Genomic DNA, 23,534 nt, shown 5'->3' on the forward strand with positions numbered 1-23,534 from the left:
GGGAGGAAAGGTTGTTGAAATTTACATTTTGGGCCTGCGGTGGGACACCCGGACACGCTAATAATTGATCGGGCCACCGAATCGGGTTGGCTGTGGCACTGGGACAGTGCACCGGCAGATAGTCGAAATGGTTTTTGGGGGCGCTTTCGGTAGAGATGTTGCTGCTGGTGGAGGTGGTGAGTCATCGGGCTGCAGTGAGATTCTTTTTGGCAGATTGTTTGCACTCTTTTGCTGCTGCTGGTGGTGGTGGTGATGGTGCTAGACATGGTAGCGAGCTTTCGGTCATGGAGGTAAGAGCGCTCCTAGTAAGGTTCGTAGCAAGACAAGAACTCTAGGGTTAGAATTCATAGCAACTATCGTTCCGATATTGAAGCGACTTTTCTTAGCACCTTGATTGTTGTGAGTGATACGGTGAGTACGATCTTTCGCTCTATGCTAGTGATGGGAAGAACCACTCTTAAAGAATTATGCATAACAAACCTAGAACATGCTTGTCGTCGAGTGAGTGAGTTGCAAGTCGGCATGGAGAGTCAACTTACTCATCTGGATTTAACGTTCTATTTGTTGATCAAACCAATAAACGATTGAAGTCATTTTGAGGGAGATGCTAGTGGCGATAGAGAGTTAATAAACAACATAAAATGAGCTAGGGTAAGTGTACCAATTGTGGCTATAGCATTCTAAAACCACGGATGGATTTTTCATTGCAAATATGAACATTTTAACACATTTGTGCTTCAGTAGTTCCGTACTGCTCACTTCCGTTTGTTAAATATCAACCTTTTAAATTGTGTTGCCAAGATTTTTGGCATCTCTTACCATTTCGCTAAGAGCAGACACTGTAGGATATTAGCGATTTCCAAGCACCAAACCATAATTTTATCTTAAAATCATCATTTTGGTGCAAAATAATAGTTATTTAACGACCGTTGGATTTTGAGATAGGCAGAACACACCCGTAAGTTAGGCAATGAATTAATAACGCCCTAGCATAGGCAACACGTATTACATCTTTTTTCCTATTAGACAGAAATTCCATTTAAAATAGAATCCGGTTGGAATAGAGTCAACGCAACGAGAATTAAACAAGAAAATGTATGCATCGCTAACGGAGCACGTAGGCTCCTGAAAAGAACACCCCAGAAATTGTTAATTTATTGTGTTAAAATTCCAGTGTAACTAACTAAGTTCCTCCACCAAATTGTTGATGAACAACGCTCTTATTGTGGAGTTCGATTCTCAAAAAGAATGACAATACCTCTACCGTAAATTCCGTAATTGGATAGGCGAAAGTTTGCATCGGGGTGCCAACCTTATATAAGGCCTTTAGCTCGGGATTACTGCTTCCACACTTAATAAAGTCTACGAGACGGAGTAGACTGTTGAAACCTACAACGACTACACATAGATCTCAGCACACTATGGATGCTTTGTTGACATCTGTCGTTTTGGTCGTAGTGCTTAGTTTACAAATGAACAAATCGGGGGTTACGTTGTTATGTTCGCAATCTAAAGTGTTGATATGTGATTTAAGCATCATTTATTTGTAAAGTGTTTAAACCGGCACACAGTGAAATAATCAGTGGAGTGTAATCGAATCAATTTCACCAAAATAATGCAGTCTTGAATGAAGTTGGTACAGCTATGGCGAATTGCTAGGAAGACTATAGCCATAGTTGGTACCTTGAGATGCAATTTGGAATTCAATTTGTCGAGGAATTTGATAAACACTCAGCAATAATAGACCCTCCCCCCCCTAACCCTCGTGTTCTACACAGCGTAGGCTACAAGCAAACATAAAGACTTTAGACCTTTTTCTCAGTACTTATTTTCACAGGGGTAAAATCGGTATCTTGATGACATATTATAGCCATAATTGGTACGCTTACCCTATTCCATTCAATCGAAAAAAGCCACTACTCCACATGATTTCTTCAAAGTGAATGCCTTTTATAGCCTAATTAATCTCGATACTACTACTACACCATTTACATCGACTGTCATGAAAGTATTGAGTATTTAAGATAAGAGTTCAGTTGAGAAATCCTGCCAAACCATCAGGATACTTCAGAATGGACGTAAAATCTTATTGACATCCTTTTCATGTGTTTCTCATGACGAGAACCCCTTTATTACGAGTTTTTCGCATAAGGAGCAAATGTAATTAGCAAAACAAATACCTCTCTTAGCGAGTAAAATCTCGCATTATGAGTAACTTCATTTATTGTTTTTGATACGCTTGTTTGGCATCATCAAGATCACAATCGGTCTTCATAGAGCATTTATATCATTTTGATGACTGTCCAAGCAGTTGATGAGCGTTTCAAGACTAAGAATCGTTTATTATAAAGCTACTAGCTGGCCCGGTAAACCTAGTAAATTTGTAAAAATTTAGGGGTAGTATTTGGCATTGGTTATAACGACCCTACTTTGTGGTAAACTTGGCCTTTAATTTTAAACGTAGAATTGAATATTTGACCATTTGAAGAAGCGTTGGAAACTATTTCGGTCGCTCCAAAAGAGGTCATTTGGAAACACGAATTGAATTTTCGGATGGATTTCAGAAACATGGCAGAATCAGAATCTGTACCTGTAAGTAAACCTTTCAACGGTTCCGGTGGTGTCTCAAGTGATGGCAAATAAACTTTTCCAGAAGCGCAACACATTCCAGCTGGCTCATGTTTGAATTTAAGTGCATGGCAGAAGCGACATTCCTGATCCATGGAGCCTATTAAAACTTTTGAATGGTTATAATATGCAATGTCAGGCTCGTATTGAAATGCAATTCGATGGAAGGAAGAATATGAAAAAGCTCGATGCTCTTGTTGTCGTTGTTGGTCATATGTTCTGCGGATGTTAGTTACGAACCAGCGCGTTTGTGCTCTTTCTAATCGTCGTTGTTGATTTCGCCCTATTCGATTGTGTTGTGACTGAGTTGCGCGTAACTGTGACATTCCTTCACGCACACTTAAATTGTCACGATCTATTTGATCAGATGTTCTTTCAGCTCTGCTCCTTCTCTTACTTGCTGCTGTATTCGTTCTTCGTCCTATATTCCGCCTTGCTGGCATTGTTTACTATAAAACGCCAATTAATGAAAAACAGAATTGTAAAGGAATAATGATATCAATAAAGGGATAGTAAGGTAATTTTGAAGGAACTTTATATTACATACGTGTTTTTTCCGATATATCGATTAAAATTTTTATGTTGTACACAGTTTTGATACTCAAATTGCACAAACAAAAGTATTAACGTGAGTTTGCTTCTAAGCTCTCAAATGTCACTTGTATGCTAGAAAACTGCTACTCCATCAATAGCCCCATGTACACATAAAGTGGCGATCTGGCACCAATCAAACACGACATCGAACATGAAAAATGTATGGAATTTGACATGTTTGATTTGTTTGATATCAAATCGAACATATCAAATCCCATACATTTTGTATGTTCGATTGGTGCCAGAGCGCCGGGTAAGACCGCAGCCGGGCAGACCGAAAAAAAAAACACCATAACGAAAAATGTTGTTTACACTTGCGAGTTTAACATCAGTAACCAAACATGTTTATGTTACAATTATTAAAGCAAGCATATTTGTTCGTTTTGGAACATCAAACAGCTAATAGGACAAAGCGAAATAGCATGTATTTTTTAATTCATTATTCCCAAACTAAAGTATTCCATCTCTGTTTTGTCATTATGGATATTTGTGACAACATCGTAAACCGCTAGGCATTTCACAGCGAGTGTAAACCGCACCTTACACCGAGTGTAAACCGCGCTTCACACCGACTGTCAAAGTGCTGTATACATCAACAACAATGATGTCCTTTGTATGGGAGTTAGAAAATTGCTAATAAATTAAGTTTAGTGCAACTTCTGAAAATGATGTGAGTCTTAAAACCTATTCTCATACCACCATAAGGTGTGTGCAAAGTTTCGTTGAAAATGATCCAGCTGTTTCGGAGTTTGCTCGCGACAAACACCGTGACACGAGATTTTTATATATATATAGATGGCCAGGAGGATATGTTTCGTACAATAGCGTCTTGTCCAACTGTGCTTTGATGAGTGTTGCTTGCAAGTTGTTCAGGATCCAACAGATCCAGGATCCAAATGAATTGAAATGAGCAATGTCTAGCGTGACATATCTTAACAGCAAGAATTAAACCTGAACCTAAACGGATGACAGATCTTTTTGACATCTTTAGATTGCAGCGGTAGTCTTACATTTTTTCCTCAAACATCTCTAAAATGAAGCTTTGGCTCTACGGGCAAATAACTTGAACGTAAAAAAAGACTTAAAACATACACCAATAGTAAGTTCTTCAAGAAATTTGTCAAAATAATGATGCAAAATACTGAATTACTAATATTTCCCCAGTTTTTAATATTAAGAAGACATTTTTCATGGCTCTAGGATTCATGTATATCCTTATATAGCAGTTCATTTGCAGTCTTAGAACCGATTACTTCACTTTTTCGTATGATGAGGGTGTCACTGTATTTATTGTCTTATAGCACTCACACAGAAAAAGTATAAAACCGGTGGGACAAACCTAAGATGCGATAGATGGAGTGCGAAGCAGAGCCCAAACCAGAGTCACCAAACGGTTGCGTGCCCAATGGTTGCAGCCAGGTACCGCCACGCAACAATCTTTTAATGCAATCGTAGCGAACAGAAACTTGTAACCAACTAAAAGCTAATGCTGGAGACGTCCACACCGACCTGAAGATCCTTGGCTCCGCCGGTTTCTGCTCAGTTCACCCGTCGAAACAGTGGATAATGGTTCGCAATTTAATTGTTCCCGCTCGCCTTGCACGATGGAAGCGCTGGCCAAAGCGTAGTCCTTATCCGAGGGCACTTGCCTCTTAACGGATCACGCTTGCCACTTGCTCGAGAACTGTCGCTCGATGTCGCCCGGAGTTGCTATTTTCGCTTGAAATGAAAACCTTCCAGCATCGGCACAAAAATAAAAAAAACGTGCAAAAAAAAAACAACAAAGTGTTCGTACCCTTTAAGGGTTCTAGCAGCGGATTTTTGTTGTCTTCTTTGGCCTGCCTGCTTGTCCCAGACTGGACAGAACTGGGCAAGGGCAAAAACCCTGGGCAAGGAAAGAGCTAGAACAAGAAAGGAAATTAACACCGGGGCGGAGGGGCAGGGCCCGGGATCAAACGAACACAATTGGGAAGCGCACCATGCAAAAGCACGGCCAGTAGCTGTCTCTTATCGACGGCTCCCAATTGTCTTTCCCGTTCTTCGCTCGTTCTCTCGCTCTCTCTTTCTCTTGTAGCCAGTGTTTTTGCATTTTCTCGAAGAATTTCCCTCCCAAGCGTAGAGCATAAGACACTGAGCTTTGGCGAGCAGTGGCGAAGGGCTGGGATGGATGTAGAGCTCTTCACGGTAAAGTGAACTACCGAACTATACCGTATCTATGCTGCTGTTGCTGCAGCTTGTTAGCATAGCACGCAGCAAGGGGAAGGGGCGGACCGGGTACAGCTGCTCGTTAATCCGCTTATCATCCACTTTCTACCAGCCAGTAAGCGACCCCGTGCCTGACGATCACCCGTCTGGCGTCCTCGCTTCCCTCCGCCGCAACGGTTCTGGACGCCGCATTGGACATCAAAGAGGGAAAAAAGCGTCGTCCGTCAGACGTTTGAGCGAGCCGAATGGCCGGGGGAGGCGTGCTAGGGAGCGAACATAATCACCACCCACTTACACTCTCCTCCACAACAACCCCGCTGCCGCCAGGGAGTCCGACTGAATGGGTTGAGCCGAAACAACGCAAAAAAAAAAAAATCCGCCACAGATCAGCCGCACCAAAAAAAGGCGAAGGCTTCCCTTTTCTCCCACTGCCCCGGTATCAATCGCAAGTGGGCGCAAAAGTCTTTACGACGAATTGTTGCCGACGAAACAAGAAAGAGAGAGAGGGGGGGGGGGGTGGGGGAAGAGAGAGAGACGGAAGCAAAATGTATCTCATTTCCCGCAGTTGCACGCCGCAAATGCTTCATTAAAACAAGCCAAATTCAATTTGGCCTGCCAGCGCACACACAGCAAAGGCCCCCGAAATCGGAGGAGCCGCCCTTTAACTAAAAAAAAAAAACGCCTTCGACAGAAAAAGGGCACAGCTCTCCACGCTCGTGGTGAACAGTTTTTTTTTTAAATGCGACAAGATGGCCCCGTTTTTTTCATGCCTTTTGTTTGGCTGCCGTTGTTGTCGTCGGTGTGTTCGGTGTGTCTCTTGTTATATTTTATGGCACCAAGGCGCTTCGCAAGCTGAGCGTGATCTGAAAGCTTGCGCCCTTCTGTGTGTGAGTGCCAGACGCTCGCCTTCCTCTTCTGCAACAGAAGAAGCTCATTTACATTTTAGCGTTTCGCATCTTCGACGCGAGCCCCGCTGTGAACGCCGAATAGCAAAAGTATAGAAATGAAAAAAAAAAAAAACAACCGAACGAACTTAAGTCCCTTTTCGGCTCAAAGGAGTTTATTTCACAGTTTCGGGTTTTTTGTTGTTGTTGTTTCGCCTCGCTACAAGATTCTTTCTAAGCTCGGGCGTCTTCGTTTTAAGACTTACATTGGCAACGATAAAAGATGCCGCTGCAAGCAGCAAAAAGAAAGCCGTCTCACCAACACTGGCGCGACTGTGAGCAGTGAAAAGGTGCAGGTTATGCAGTGCACGCTCGACACGAGCGTTACGGGCGAGCCGGGGTGTTTGGGGACCGAATTATTTTGCGCAAATCTCTAGCGAGTGTGCTGCAATCCGAGCATTCCCTCATATGGCTGGAAGCTGCTGCTGCTGCATTGTGAACAATATGGTGCATACCTCGTTGTGTGCCGTGGCGCTGGAAGCTTTGCGATGGTGGTGCTGCTTTCGCCAGAGGCCCTGAGAGAGAGAGAGGAAGAGATAGAAAGAGACAGCAATGAAGAAGATGGGCTAACAGTACACTCACATCTTGTCGATACGTTTCGAGAAGGATAGTGTCACAAAAAGGATACAATTTGTTTGTTTTTTTTCAGTAACTATTTTGTGACTCAAATCCCAACCTCCAACGAGAGGTTTGAAGCATTTAGCGGGCTTTCAAATGGATTTTGCTTCAAAGTTTGCATACTTTTAGGCGGAATGTATCCCCTTTTTACGGAAAAGATGGCAACGTTAAAACCTGATGAGTAATATCGTTTCTTTCAGTGATAGTGTAATGAGCAGTAGGTTGTGTGGGGGAGGATGTCTACCAAACTGCCAAAGAGAGGTGAGCGCTTCTAGTAGCTCCGCAAGCACAATGTATGTAGCTCAGAGCTCTGCTGTAACTCTGTACACTCAAAGTCGGTATGTAGCTATGCCGGAACAGTTTATATCCACAGCCTCAATGTAACTTCACTTTCGTAATGTGGCTTCGCTCACTCAATGTAGCTCCGAACGCTCAAACTAGCTCCGCACTCTTTACATTACTAAACGCTCTGCTGTAACTTTGTACGCTAAAAGCCGCTTCTAGAACATTACATTATCAATGTATCTCGGTATCTACAATGTACCTCTGCATGTGTGGCTTTCGCTAACATAATACAGTCACTAACCCTCCATGTAGCTCCGCACTCACACTATAGCTCCACGCTCTTCCGTAGCTCCATACGCTCAACGTAGCTCTACGACCAGTATGTAGCTCTGCTTTAACAGTTTATCTCTGCATCGTCAATGTAACTTCACATTCGCATTGTTACTTTGCTAATTCGATATATTTAGCTCCGGACTCACATTGCAGCTCCGGACGCTCTAAGTAGCTCCGCACTCTTTACATTACTCAACGCTCTGCTGTAACTTTGTACGCTATAAGCCGGTTCTAGAACATTACATTATCAATGTATCTCGGTATCTACAATGTAGCTCTGGACTTGTGGCTTCGCTAACATAATACAGTCACTAACCCTCCATGTAGCTCCGCATTCACAATACAACTCCATGCTCTTCCGTAGCTCCATACGCTCAACGTAGCTCTACGACCAGTATGTAGCTCTGCTTCAACAGTTTATCTCTGCATCCTCAATGTAACGTCACAACGCACATGCGTTACTTTGCTAACTCGATATATTTAGCTCCGGACTCACGTTGCAGCTCCGGACGCACTAACACTAGCTCCGGACTCTTTACATTACTCTACGCTCTGCTGTAACTTTGTACGCTATAAGCCGGTTCTAGAACATTACATTATCAATGTATCTCGGTATCTACAATGTAGCTCTGGACTTGTGGCTTCGCTAACATAATACAGTCACTAACCCTCCATGTAGCTCCGCATTCACAATACAACTCCACGCTCTTCCGTAGCTCCATACGCTCAACGTAGCTCTACGACCAGTATGTAGCTCTGCTTCAACAGTTTATCTCTGCATCCTCAATGTAACGTCACAACGCACATGCGTTACTTTGCTAACTCGATATATTTAGCTCCGGACTCACGTTGCAGCTCCGGACGCACTAACACTAGCTCCGCACTCTTTACATTACTCTACGCTCTGATGCAGCCCTGCACGCTTTAATTCGCTTCTTGGCACTGTTTTAGCCCTACACGCTCAATGTCACTCCGAAAGCTCAACGTAGCTCAATGCTCTGTTATAGCTCCGCACGCTCACTACAGCTCCGTAAGCTCAGTGTAGTAATTAAACAAAATTAATTCTGCAAATAACATCCGCTTGATTTTATACCGAGCTATATGTATAAAAGATGGAGTATTCTCTCACAATTCATGTATGACAGATGTTTGTATCCTTAGGTGAGAATTGAAAGAAATAAAAAGCAAAGCATAAACTGAGTTTACACTCCTGAACATTCCATTCTTCGCAACTGTTACACAACACAGACCAATGGTTTCGGTTTGAGCTGGGTTTACGTTGAATTTTAAACACTTTTTCATAATTACAGGTAAGTTGAACGAAGAAGAAAAAAGCAACAACAACAGCAATACAAATTAACTCACCAAGGAGTAAGTTAATGCAATGCCTTCGCGCGCAATGCAAAACGCATCCCGGTTGAGCTCGCCGAGCTGGTTCTAATGTTCCCAAAGGGAACCTTTTGGCACCGCCGCTCCCCCCCCCCCCCCCTGCCGGAAAGTGCTCGTATCGAAGACGAACGCAAAACCATTTGTCCCCCTTGCCCGGTGACACTGGCGGGTGGCATTTGCCGAGGAAGTCGGTTGGAAATTATGCATTTTTCACCATTAACATGCGGGGGAGGGGGGTGGGGGCGTGCAGTGGAGTTATTTTCGTGTTGCGCATTTGCTCTGCTCTGCTTTTGTTCAGGCGTGACCCGGTTGGGGGTTCGTGGTGCAGCCGGTGTTGTGTGGGTGGTAGTAATTTATAGCTCGGCGAGCTCAGTACTCGGTACACACACACACACACACACATAAAACCGTGTAGGTGCACGCGGCGTTACTTTGTTAATTAAAGGACTTCTGGGGGATTTCAGAGGAGGCAAGTGGTTTGAGAGAGAGAGAGAGAGAAAGAGATAGCAAACAACACATAATGCATGTGTGTAGGAGTGTTCTGCTTCCTGTGGGAGTACCGCTGAAAAGCGAAACAAATCCGGTTTGCGCGACACAGCACTCCGGCTGGAGCGCCTGAAGGTATACCTCGTCGCCGTTGCATTACACCAGCAACACGCGCCCTCTACCGTGTCGCGTGTAGTGCAATTCCGCTGCAACGGTTGCTCTCTTCGTAGCACTTAAATCATTCAGTCCATATTGCGTTGACATTGGGTCTCCATGTCTGTGTGTGTGTGTGTGGTGTGTGTTGTTCAAAGTAAAAGCGCTGTCATATTGATGACAACTGACAACAGCACAGCGGAGCGGCTGACGTGTGAGCGAAAACCACTTGCATGGCTTTTGTTTTGTTTGCTCTTCCCATTCGACTGAAACAATCTCATTTTCCGATTAGAACTTTTGCCACCCTCGATCGAAGGGCGTACAAAAAGCAAGAGAAAACAAAAAGGCAAATCGAGAAGAAACCAGTACGGGCCAGGGCAGCAGCAGCGTGGCTGTGCCAGGGTTGTGAAAAATGTTCCCGCATTATCGCTGACAGATGGTTAAATTGAGCCATTTTCACGATTTTATTTACCCGCTTCGCGAACGCCCTCGGTAGTAGTAGGGAATAAGGGCAGCTGTGCGGTGTGTTGCTGCCGCATGTAGCTGTCCGTAAAGCAGGCTGGGTGGTTTCGTGTAAGATGTTCTACTTGAAACGAGTGGAACAAAAATAACTTCCAGCCGGAAGACGACATTGTCACTTTGGCTTTCGTGAAATGTATTATGCAACGTGCCCTAGCGCTGAGAAGGGATAGGGTGGAGAGGAGTGCGATAGCGAGAAGGGTTACGATGGGAGCAGACCGGAAATTCGACTGAATAAGCACGGATGCTGCCGTGGCCACGTACATCCCAGTAACACGTTGGAACTGCTGGAAATAGTGGCAAGAACTCGAACTCCGGATGTCATCGGCGGTACACAAGCACACACACACACACACACACACACACACACACACACACACACAAGTGCACACAAGGGCGGGCAGTCGCGAGCAGTAACACGAAAGGCAACATTCGTTCCTCGGACCGAGCATCGAGTTAGGTCCCAAAGTAACAAAAAAAAAACAAAAAAACACGGGGACCTTACAAACAGATAAATGTTTGGTTTGTACTTACAACGACAAAAAAAAAGAAAACACGACACACACATATGTGTCAGCGGTGGCGACACAAACACCTACAAACACAATGGTAAATCGCCCCGGTGGAACTGACTGGAACTGAGCGTACTGTCGGAAGAAAAACGATAAAAGATTGCTTTTTGCAGTTTAGTTTCTCCGCCCTTTGGGCTGTCTGTGGGAAAAAACCTCACTCTGGAGTGTCCTGGTGGAAGGGGGAAGGGGGAGGGGGGACAGGCTGGAACCGAACACAACTTCCAACCGATTTCCGATCGACTTTGGTCCATGTTCAGGTACCTTTCTTTGGCGTATTTCATATTTATTGTGTCGCTTCGGTTAAAAAGAAGCTGACCGCGCCAATTCGATTTAGGTTACTGATGTCGCGCAGCTTGCCTACCTTCAGGCGTGAAAGCAGGAAGCGGTAAGACTGGCATTGCCTACCTTTAGGCGCGGTAAGAGTCGTGTAAATTTAAACCGTTTTTTGAAACACGAGAAAGGAAACCCACACTCTGATTGATTTGTTCGTGAGCAGAGGTCGTTCTGCTGGTTGTCTGCCAGTGTGGCGTCGATGCATTAATTGCACGTTTCAGCACGCTCGTGCTGCCAGCCGTTTTTAACATTCTTGTCTACTGCTCCGATTCCTTTGCCCCCCCCCCCCCCTCTCTGTTATGCATTTCGACACATTTCCATTTAAGCTACACAAAAAAGGAAAACTTCATTCACCCACAGATGCAACGGATATGGCGAGACAAAAATATGTGGCGGCAACACGCACACACACACAAAAAAAGAATCGTAAAGGCTTTCGCATCGCTCAGACAGACAGAGCTGCTGGAATGGTGTTTGACGTACGCGCGTCATTCGCCCCCGGGGATGCATCTCTCGCTCACTCCTCTCACTGTATGTCTGTCTGTGTGTTGTGACGCTAATTTCGCACATCAGTCAGCGTGAGCCGGCCGGTGGGGGCCCCGGTCTGTGGGACATGTGTTTCGTCTTGACAGCATCCGCTCCGCAAACGCTACGCAAACATCCTGTCGCCCGCCTCGCCTCCTCTGCTGGCCTTCGCTCCGCTGTGCCGTTTTCGTCTTCGTCTTTTGTGTCTCGGTATGCAACCGGCCTGAGACATTCCAGCTGCGGCTCGAGCATGGGCGGTTTGTTTGCCGCCCTGCCGTCGAGATGCTGGCGTGTTGAGCTGAGCGCTTTCGCCCGGCTGAATGGAATGATTTTCAGCCGATTTAAATCGCAGAGGCCTGTGTGTCTTTGTGCACGTGGCGGCGTATCGGAATCATAGATTGCCGTTGCCATTCGCAAACAGTGGAATCGGCGAAGCATTTGTGGCGAAGAAAATTGGGAATTTTATTTCCAAAACGCGAGCAGAACTGGAGGTGATATTCTCATTTTCGTTCCAACCTGAGAAGTCTGTTATCGATGGAGGATGAAAAAGTGCAAGAAATTGTTGCAATAGCCACTGTTGCTATGGTCAAAAGAACATTTTTCAGGCAATAATATGCGAAAAAGGAGAACAGTTTGAACTGTAACGTAAAAAGCCCGTCGTTCTAATTGGAGCTGTCAATTCTAATAAGATGTATTGACCTTGCCCGCGCTTGGCCCCCCTTTTCCAAATATATTGACGAGAAAAAGATGGATCAAGTGCGGGCTAAGGTCAATATGCTGAACATGATTTTAACACATCTATTACTTTAACTCATTCACTTACTTCGGCAATATTATGAATATATAAACTGTGCACTGACCAGCGAAATGAACGAGTCCATTTGCAAGTCCAACACACACGCATCCACATCCTACACAAATATGTTTAACAACAAATGAACATAAACACACAAGTTTTATTGCTTCCTGTTAATAATTATTAACAAACCAATTCGCACAGAAGGTGTTATTTCCTGTAATTGCCGACAGAGGGCGACGCGGTAAATGCTTAGTGTAGACAACGTCCAACACTGATCGGGCCGAGCACTACCGAAGGCTCACGATCGGGGCTACGGTAGAGAAGAAAGTTCACTCTTTCGTCTTGGCCCGAGACAAGTGACGGATTTTTTAGCGTCTCCTAATAAAATTCTAACTCAAAGGTAGCTTAATAAACGCTTGTTTTTATTACTAATAATTTACAGCGGGCGAAAGAAAGAGTGCTGTTGATAACGACTCAACGTATATTTGCACAATTAAGCACATTTTCGGGTGATACATGTTGAGCAAATGAATTACCCGTACATGAAAAAACTTGTTTCAACAAACATTGAAGTGACCGCTTCTGTAGATGTGTGGTTTAACCCACCAAACTGACAGTTTTTAGAACATGAAATTGGTGGCATTTTCGGCAGCTTGCTTATTTGGGATGTTTATCCAGAAGTCATTGAAGCTGCCAACATAATTAAAATCTAGCTTGTGGTTTGTTGGTTCAGCTTTATCGATAAACAAAAATACTTTTGATACGTTACGTCCAAGCTAAGCTTATTTGTTTGGTCTGGTCCTTAAAATTTATTTGGAGATCCTAGAATATCGTTCCGTCAATTTGCCATAGGACGAGGGAAAACGGAAAACCTTTTAATACCGCAAGCTTAGCTATAAAATACACAGACAATGTAAAACAACAGGCATATAAAATAAATAGATTACATTAAACATACTTAGAAATGCCAGTCAATAAAATTCCACCAAATATCTCAAACATTCCATCATCCTATCCATACATGAAAATAACAGAAATATAAATGGCTTATCTATCAGCAGCGATAGCTGAAAAAAAAAAAACATCTGGTAACACAATTTCCAAATCACTGGTCAGTTGTTGATGTAACGCGACTATTTTGTCCTACATTTATGTTTTTGTCGTATTTATGATGTCTTGTGTAATTAGTAATTTAGTAACTAATTAAAATATATGTTAACCCAGAGATCCCGACAGTTTTTTGTAAAATATTTTAACATGAAACGCTATCCTCAAGCTAATATGGCTGGTCGTGTTTGAGTTGTATGTATTAGATTATTCCGTCAAAAGTAACATTATTTTAAATATTTTGCATAGCTCGACCACTCACATCACTTCAAGATGGTCTTTTAAGAGATGCACAAACCACAACGAACCCCACCGATCACTTACCCCTTTTATTTCGCCGGCAAAACCACTCCACTTGCCTTAGCGGACGCGCTGGTTTATTACGCTTTTATTACTTAAACAGGAAGAAAATGTGTTTTAATGTTTCGTCTGCCACGACGGCACACGTGTTTGTCTTTACCGTGCCAGTAGAAAGCGACACAAAAAAAAACACACACACACACACATACAAACCAACAGGCCACAAACCGCACACGGCCGCGGAGGGCCGTGGAATTGCTGTTTGAATTTAATTTTCACGTATGGTGCCCCGAAACAGCCGCATGCATGCATTTGTTTCAATGAACGCAAGCGAGTGCAGGCGTGCAAAAAAAAGAAAAAAAAAAGAAAAAAGGAGGACAAATAACATGCAACACCGCCAAACGGAGAGATGTTTCGTATTCTTTTGGCTTTTTTTTGTTGCTGCTGCTGCTGTTGTCTTCCTTTTCTTGTGCTCGTCTAGCCGGAGAGCTATTTTCCGGACGGTGGGGCCTTATTTATAGAATCGCACGTCTCGCTGTGTGTGATTGTGAAGTCTCTCCCCATGTTCGCTGGGCGTTTGTGTGCAAGACGTTTTTATATGCGCGTTCTGCCTTTTCCAGTTTCGGGCAGTGACTTTGGCCGGGCCCATGGTTGGAGCATAGTCGCGAAGACTTCACATAAAAGAAAGGCAAAAAAATGACCCCAGAACAAGGTTGCACACTCGCGCACTTGCACCGATGTGAACCAGCATGTTTCCTTCGGCCGCGTCTCAAGACGAACATAAGAAAAGAGGGGGGACCCCATGGCATACATGTGCTTTGTTATTTGTCAAAAAAAAAGAGAAAAGAGAGCTGACAAAAATGGGAAAACTGCACGGAGCAAATCAAATAGATGCAACAGTGTGCACACACACACACACACACACACACACACGCGGCACGGTGACAACTTTGAAGCAGGATGTCAGCCTTCGTTATACGGTGCCGTTCACCTCCTCGTCCTCCTCCTTTCTCCCCTCGATGAGCCTGCGTGTTCAAGCGGGCCCCAGCAGCATAACGAAGATGCAACGGTGGCAATCGACTGGTAACGAATATGCGGTGCAGTGAGGCGATACATTTGAATGTTGTCTTATTATCACGGCCCCTTGCCAGGGCAGAGGAGCAAGTTGGAGCTGGAGGAGGATTTTCTCCGATCGTTTCTTGTGCCCAAATCGTGGAAGGATGAAATCGTTATCGGCACAATATGGGAAACGGGGGACGGGCCTTTTTTGGCCTTTTTTTCTGCATTCGGGAAGGTGGAAGATGATTGAGAGATCTTTTTGGGAGGGCACGTTTGTAGTGGGTGGGCGAGGAGGAAGAGGAGAAGGAAGGGAGGATCTGACGAATTCAATCACATAGTGCAGCTGCAGCCCTTATTCTTGTGCCGAGTGGGGCAGGGCTAGTTGTTGGATCATTTTAATCAATTTTCAACTCGTTTTGGGTAGATTTTTTGCCGCTCGCATTTATAGGTTAGGTTTCGTTTGGTAGATGAAGGGTTTTGGTGTGGGAAATATTAAAAAAAAATAGAAAAGAGAGAGCGAGTTGTTGTAGAAATGTATAAGTTTTGCATGTAAGCTTTAAAACCATTTTTATTTTAAACTTTAACTGCACGAAAAATTGCCTTCATGTTTTCTGAATTATGTATATTCGAACAGTTTGATTGTCTTTGTACTCATTAATGGTGGGAGCTCGGAGTCGGACCTACACGTTTCCGATTCAAATTCCGGAGTCGATTCCAGAGCCGTTTCCGTAATCGATTCCGCGATCGGTATCGGCTAAGGAATCAGAATCGGCTCCAGAATCGGAATCGACCTGAGAATCGCAATTTGCCCCGATAAAGGAATCAGGATTGACTCCAGAAATGGCACTAGATCCAGATTGAGAATCAGTTCTTGAATTGAAATAAGAAATTTCAGAACCAAAGTCAGTCCGGGAATCTCCATGACAATGGATCGTTTATAAGTACGTTTGGATTCTTTGCGGCTATCAATACGAACCATCACGGAGCATACTCCGTATCATCATTGAACCCAAATGCCTATACTTATGGAGATGCCAAATGGAGATGCGCTTCGAAGTCGGTTTTAATATCGTAGCCAATTCCGATTTGGGAGCCGATTTCCTTTCCGGAATTGAATTCGGAGCCAATTCCGCTTCCAGAGCCGATTCCGCTTCCAGAGCCGATTCCGGAACCAATTCCGGAGCTGTTTCCAATTCTGGAGCCGATTCCGATTCCGGAGTCGAATCCGATTCTGGAGCCGATTCCGGAGCCGATTCCGAGAACACTTCCGGATCCGATTCCAATTCCGGAGCAGATTTCAATTCCGGATTCGATTCCAATTCTGGAGCCGATTCCGATTACGGAGTCGAATCCGATTCTGGAGCCGATTCCGGACCCGATTCAGAGACCACTTCCGGAGCCGATTCCAATTCCGGAGCCGATTCCGATTGCGGAGTCGATTCCGATTCTAGAGCCGAGTCCGAGAACACTTCCGGAGCCGATTCCAATTCCGGAGCAGATTTCAATTCCGGGTTCGATTCCAATTCTGGAGCCGATTCCGATTCCGGAGTCGAATCTGATTCTGGAGCCGATTCCGGACCCGTTTTGGAGACCACTTCCGGAGCCGATTCCAATTCCGGAGCCAATTCCGATTCCAGAGTTGATTCCAATTCCGGAGTCGAATCCGATTCTGGAGTCGAGTCCGATTCCGGAGCCGATTCCAATTCTGGAGCCGATTCTGGAGTCGATTTCGGAAACTGATTCCGAACCTACTATCCGGAAACTGATTCCGGACCTACTAACCGGAATCGATTCCAGAAAACTTCAGAGCTTGCCGAAATCGATTCCGTTAAAAACTTCATTTTTCTCATCACTAGTTTTTATTGACAAAGCGTTAGTAGTCATTAAGCGACTGAGAGTTTTTGGATGTTGGCTGATGACCAAAACTATGAATTAAGATTAATAATTTCCTCTTTAAAATCCATACTTACTATTGACTAATAAGCAAAGATATAAGACCAAATTTAATACAAAAGAGAACTCCAAATCACTAAGTTTGGGTAACTAATTCATTCTGCTCGAAAACTGCGCGAAAACTCCATACATGATTGCTCGAAATCGTAGAATCGACAAAGAACAATAACCAAGCAATCGCTCGGTCGTAAATGAAACACACTCCAGGCCCTGTTTTCCATCCCAAAGTGTTACGGGGATGAGTTTACGGTCAAACTGTTTGTAGCACGTTCCAGCGAGGGCGTTTTTGCATTGCCGTGTGGCGAAACAATAAATACTACTCCCAGACGGGTCCCTGTGCCTTACGAGCCGTTCATGGCTCGAACGGTTCGCGCCGATCCGGCACATTCCATGTGAACAAAATCCGATTACAATACAGGTGCACGTGGGTCCGTGTGCCGCTGACGGCGGGAATAGATCTGTCCTGCCCCACCACTACCACTACAGCGGGTGGTCAGATCGGGGCGGCAAGAGGACGTGGAGATTTAAATGCCATTAGCCAATTTATGGCTTTCAATTTCGACCACATTCCTCCCCGGCACATTCCACTGTGCGCTCCCGCTGCACACAGTGCGCGCTGTCCGATGCCAAAAAGTCATCCATTTGTTCACCGTCTGCCGTCCATCCCGCCATTCCAGTCCCTCCGGGTTGCCGGTGCTGGTGCAACCCCTCCCTGACTTGTGCTTTTTTCTGCGCCTCTTCTCCGCAGCTCCGTGCTCGGGCTTCTTCATCGGCCACACCACGATTGCGTCCGAATATCCGCTTCTCCGCTCCGCTGGAATCTCTGTGCGCTGTAAATCATTTTTAATTTTCACCGCCTGCCAAACCGACCCGCCCTTTCACCCCCCCCCCCCCATTCCCCGGGCACAGCGGCCGAGATGTCGATCGTCCCGGGTGTGCCCGGGATTTCGCACAAACTAGCGCGGCACTCCAGTGCGGAGGAGCCGGGGAGCGGCTATGAGAAATGAGTGTCCGATCGGAACTGATTCGGTGCCGGCGTGTGTGCTGACAACCCCGCACAACGATCGCGGTGGAAATCACGCGCCCCGGGGCCAAGGAAACATAAAAATTAAGATGTAAAACATCTGGAGCTGACCGTGAATTACGCCCGTTAATACTTTCGCCGGAGCGGGGGGCGCGCGCGCACGCCGATGGACGGTGTGGTAAATGTTTATTTCCCTTCCCTGGTTTATGGTGCTTGGGGGCCAGTCATGGCATTGGCGGAGCTCAAGCACCGTCCGGCTCGGAGGACGCGATAAACGAAGAAAGGAACCCAACACAAAAAAAAACAAAAAAACAAAAATACTCTTCCGCACCCTTCAGAGCACGGGTGGGAGCAAAAAATCAATTACCTTTAGCCGTTGCTGAATTTCATTTGCCAACGCCAAACCCCCAAAAAATGCACGTACACGCAGGATGGGAGGGGGGAGGGGGCGGGGGAGTACACGGGTGATGCCTAATGAATTCATGCCCTAACGGCGCTCCGAGCGCTTAGCGAAAGCTGTTTTACCGCTTTTCGGTTAGAATATTTTTATGTTTATCGTTACTTTTATCGGCGGCTAAGATATGCGGCCAGCAACGGGTGAAAGGGAGGGGTGGGGGGGGGAGAGGAGGGCATGGGACCGCGGCCACGGGTGTGGATTGCAAATGAGCGTAAAGATTTGCTGCGATTTCCGGGTGCCGGGCCATGAAGGGGCGCGTTAAGCGCGTTCATGCAAACTCGGGCGTAATTATGTTATTAAATCTAAGCTGGCCTAGCAGGGCGGTTGCGGAGGGAGAGAGTTTGGAGGTCAGCTGCTTCGAAAGCTGCTTAACATACCTGAGAAACGATCCGGTCCGGTGCCGTTTTTTTTTTTTTTTTAATTGTTTGCCCTGTTTAGGAGCGCCTTTTCCGTCGCAAATGGTGCATTTGTAATGTGGGTAGGTATACTTTCGGGCGTATTTGGTAGCTGAAAGTAATTGTCTGGGCATTGTTTTTTTTTTTGTTTACATTTACATAGAAGTGCAGGCGGCTTGTAGTTGTTTTGGAATAATTATTTTGTGTTGCAAAATTATGGACATTTTCCCCAAAGATAAAAGTGAAAGTTTTAAACACTGTTTTGCATGCCGTACGAGGTGCTGCTCTGCTTAACTTTGGACGTTCGTTCTTGTTTTTATTGTAGTTTATTGCAGTTATTGTAGCTTAGGTTATTGCTGTTGAGGTTAGTACACAGCATGGCCCCGAACACACAAACCCACACCTTTCTTTCCAACAAATTGAGTGGAAGGAAAGTGTAAACTAAAACATTTTTGAACACCATTTTTCCGTTTGAATTTTCAACTCCACCCTTTGCTAGCCATAAACAACACGTCAAGTATGTATCTGGGTGGCTTGGTCAGGAAACAGATTTACATGTCTTACAGCCACCACCTTCCAACAACCAGGCCGTTGGTAATGGGTTGCATGTTTGTTACTTAAAAAAAACACACACACACCCCGCCAAGCGGAAGCAGCGCCTAAATGTTCGATTCGCATCGAAAGCCCTCCATCTTTTGTGTTGTTGCTGTCTGCCGTTGGCTGTCGTTGCACTGTGCCAAAATCGCACGGCCCAAGGCATGCGATTTGCGTGCACCGGTGTGTGGGTGTTTGTCGGCATTTTTCAATTTTTCTCGCTTGTCGAGCGCTTCCGTTTTCCTGCTGAAACTCATTTCCCGTTTTGGCCTATTCCTTCGGCATTTCCGGTACAGTGCTCGAGCTGGGCTACCTGGCACGTTGAAACGAACAGAAAAGGCACCAGGCAAGGCAACAAAAAGAGCAGAAGGAAAAAAAAAAATAGTGGCAGGAGGGAAGGAAAAATCCACGTGTGAAGTTTAGCTGCTCAAATGCTACCATTTCCCCCCACCGAGCGAGAGAGAGAGAAAAAACCAGAGGCAGAATGAAAGAACGGCGAGTAAATCAACCACATTTCCCCGAGCGAGCGAAGCAAACGAGCGGCGGCCAATGGGCAATGATGGTAGGTGGGCGCGCCGGACGGCATCTTAAACAACAACAGTCGCGGCAAGTGCGCACGGCCGCACAAAAACATACAATCCGGCAATAAATTATAACTTTTTACAGCGTGGCAGCACCCTACGGGCATACGTAATGCTCAGCCAGCCCCCGAGCAGCTTTGCCACCGCGTGTCCACGGGGGGGAGGGAGGGGGGATGTGTGTCAAGATGTGTTGTTGTTTCGCCGGCTGGCCGCGCTTTGGATCGGAATTTATTCGCTGCCTTGTGTTTTTCCCACCGACCGCCTTCCGACGGTTTGCAGGCCGCAAAAAGTCGAGTGCAAAAAAAAAAAAAGCTCGAAAACGACACCTTAACACGTATCACACGGGGCAATGTGTTTGCGGGTCGACGGCTTTTAGTGCAGCGCAGGTGGGAGAGGGGGAGTCAGAGAAAACTGCAACCGATTCGCTACATCCTTTGCCAAAGCGTCCCGTGCAGCATGCAGGACGGCGCCGGAGAAAAAAAAACACCTGAAAAGTATGGGGGGGAGGGGGGGGCGGGGTGTGCGAGGAGCAAAATATTAACTCGTTGCAGGAGCGATGCGATTAAAAGCAAATCATTCGCACGGCCAATCGCTGGCCGGGGAGGCGAGCGCACCGCCTTGATGGGAATCATCGGTGTATCCTGGTCACGGCACCACGGGCGAAAACACGTGCTGTGCATATTTCTTGTGCGATATGGTTCGAGTTTTTGGGTTGCGGTGCGCACAGAGAAAATATAGAAACAGCTGACGTACGTTCCCTTCCTCTTCTTGCACCCCCCCCTCCCCACCCCCCTTCCACAAGCCAGCGACGGGGGAAGAATGGTTCGTGACCGCCGCCGTTGGAATGGAAATCTCGGGTCATTGAGCGGGAGCAGAATTTCACCTCTCCCCCCCCCTCCCCCCCTACCCCATTTCGGGATTCGTGAAACCGGCGGTCCGTTTAGGAATGCTCCAAGAAAGATCGAACTCATGGCGGTAAGATTAAAAGCGATCTGTTCGGGCATGCTGGAAACAGGTCCGTGACCCACGGACAGCGGCACTAGCATTTTTAAAATCACACTCATCCTGAGCTCCGGAGAAGAAAGCAAAAAGGGTCTGCCACGGGCCAGGAAAAATTCGCCACACACACACACACACACTTCGGGAAAGGTCGATGCCACGGTCGGGTGTCATGTAGTTTGTTCCCGGCCAGGCATCATTTATTTCGGGAGACCTGGGTCATTCTCCCCCCCCCCCCCACTGCCACTTTTCTACATTTGCTTTCACGTGGAAGTGTGCTCGTGCCAAGTACTCGGAGTGCTCGTGTGAAAATCTAATTTATGCTGAAGATTATTTTTCACTCCCTGCCCCGCACCTTCCTGTCTCGCAGCAGAGGGCGGCAGGAAAATGAGAAAATAAATGCTGCTTGCCCTCCCTAGAAAGGGACGACCCGGCTATGGAAGGGCAAGAAGAGCTGGGTAAAATAATGAAAAATAAAACAAAACCATAAGCTTTGTGATGTGAGGGTTGAAGCTGAACTCAAAGGAAAACTAAAAAAAAAAAATGGCAGAATGCAAAGAAAATGACGATCGTAAGGAAAATGTGACACAATAAAAACAGCACTGTACTGTACACTCCTCGTTCAGCAATGAACGGAACAAAACATGCAACAACAAAGCCGGCGACAGGAAAAACTGTCGTCTTGTGTTGTCTACAGCAGGCGGTAGGATTGAAACTCTACAAAAAAAAAAAAAAACTCTACAGCTTATAATTTCCTCCTAAGGTCAGCACGGGCCTGGCTGGTGGAGTGGCCTTTATTTTTAGCGCCCCTCCCGCCGTCTGCGAAGATGCTGCCCCGGGCGAAGGTGTTTTCGGTCAGCTTTTTGCCGTGGCGTTAAGTGAAACACGAGCAGAGCCCGGTCACCCGATGGCTGCAGTCCACCTTATGGCGGCGTATTAGGTTATTCGCGCACCGGCCCCTTGCGATGGTGACCTTCCTCTTTGCTGCTGGTTCGTTTATTTTAATTTTCTCTTTCTTTCTCTCTCTCTCTTTAAGCTAAGAGTTGTTAAGGAACATGAGCTTTGGAGCTGCGTAATTTATGCTCCGTTTCGTCCGACAGAGAATGTTCCGCTTATACAAGCCGCCGTCACTAGTCGGTGTTGCGTTGCGCTTATAGTGTGGTCGTACCGTTTGCGTCGTAGCTCATTTCGCGCGTCTTTATTTGGCGCTGCTGCTAGGGGGAAGCAGGTTGATTACGTTGCCCCGAGTACACACTCCGTGCTGTGGAGGGAGCTGAAATCTCAAGAACTCTCAATGACATTACATTACACAGCATCATCTGCTGAACTGTCCAGTAAAAAGTTACCTTTCCCCAGCCCTTCTTCTTCTTCTTCTTGATAGTACAATGTATGTGATGCAAATTAAGGATTTACGGCCCCCCCGCCTGCGATTGAAGTCAGTAGCCGGACGGCCACAGATTTTGACCCGTGTGGAGATGTGTATTATTTGACGTGCCCTGCGGGCTGTTTAGAAACGCCAACGCCAAACCTGCCGTGCGGTAAAGTGTGCTCGCCACCCCCTCCCCCCCCCACCAATCCACCAAGAACCATTAGGAAAGGTTCTCGCGTGCCGGAGACAAATGACGATGACGTAGGACCCGACTGGCTTTCATCCGCTTTCACCGGGGCCCGCAGGGAAGCGCACCTGAAACCGTTCCCAGGCAGGCAGGGACAGCAAAGGGACAGGTAACGGTTGACTAATGATGATACCCACCCCGGTCCACCCGACCAGCAGGCCAGGGCGAAGAAGGAAGGCAACACACACACACACACATACATCGGGAGCACCGTTTGCTTGGGGTTCGAGTTTCAATTAGCATTGTCCAAAGATTGTATCACATTTTTGCACCGGTGTGTGCGTCACCCCAGCCATGTTAATAGATCCATTATGGTGCGGGTCCGTGTGTACAGTAACACCCAGTGTTCGTCGTCGCCCACCCACTGCCCGCTGGTGATAAGACAATGCGGGGACCGGTACGTGCGACGGTTGATCGATGGAGCAGCAAGGTGAAGGCGGGTTAGTGATGGGAATCTAATAGGTACGTTGCGTTCGTAGCTGGATTTGAATAATATTAGAATGCTGGTGGCTTACATCTACACGTGTTTTGGGGTACTGTATTCGAACAATTTTTTGTAATGGAAAGAAAAACTAAGAGTCTTTTGCATTGAGCAGAAGTCAAAAGTATAAGATAATATTTAAAATTTATTAAAAATCTGTATCATTTTGAATTGTTAGTTCACTTATACTAATGTATTTATGATATAAATAACTGTTACAGTCGTTGCCGCTAAATTTTGACTCTAACTCACCAATTTTCGTCTCGAAGGCACCAATTTTTGACAGCGTGTCACGATTTTTGCTTCGAAGGCATCCATTTTTGACAATGCGTATCAATTTTTGCCTCAGTGACTCAATGCTTTATTTACAAAATGTTACGTAATTTCTGAATGAATTACGAAATGATGAAATGATTGAAATTAAGTAAAGTAGTGAATAATTTTATTGATAGAATTTTGAATCAAACAATTGTTTTACCAATTTTGGAAGTTTTAATGGAGTGAAAAAAATGGCATGTAAACAAAGCTTTAGAAATTCAAAATGTTCATCATTTTTTCTCAAGAAACAATAAATTTACACATTTT

At 45.7% G+C, this 23,534-nt stretch overlaps 1 protein-coding gene across 4 annotated transcripts in view; it reads right to left on the minus strand.

Moving 5' to 3' along the window:
* LOC120906221 (irregular chiasm C-roughest protein-like) overlaps window positions 1-23,534 on the minus strand; it is a 219,185-nt gene that overhangs the window by 56,467 nt on the left and 139,184 nt on the right. For all 4 annotated transcript variants that reach the window (XM_040317736.1, XM_040317735.1, XM_040317734.1 and 1 more), the window contains one exon: window positions 6,827-6,886. The gene's annotated coding sequence lies outside the window, so the exon portion shown is untranslated. The remainder of the gene's footprint in view (window positions 1-6,826; window positions 6,887-23,534) is intronic.

This window comes from Anopheles arabiensis, chromosome X (genome assembly GCF_016920715.1).
Source record: "Anopheles arabiensis isolate DONGOLA chromosome X, AaraD3, whole genome shotgun sequence".
In the NCBI taxonomy this organism is placed as follows: domain Eukaryota; kingdom Metazoa; phylum Arthropoda; class Insecta; order Diptera; family Culicidae; genus Anopheles; species Anopheles arabiensis.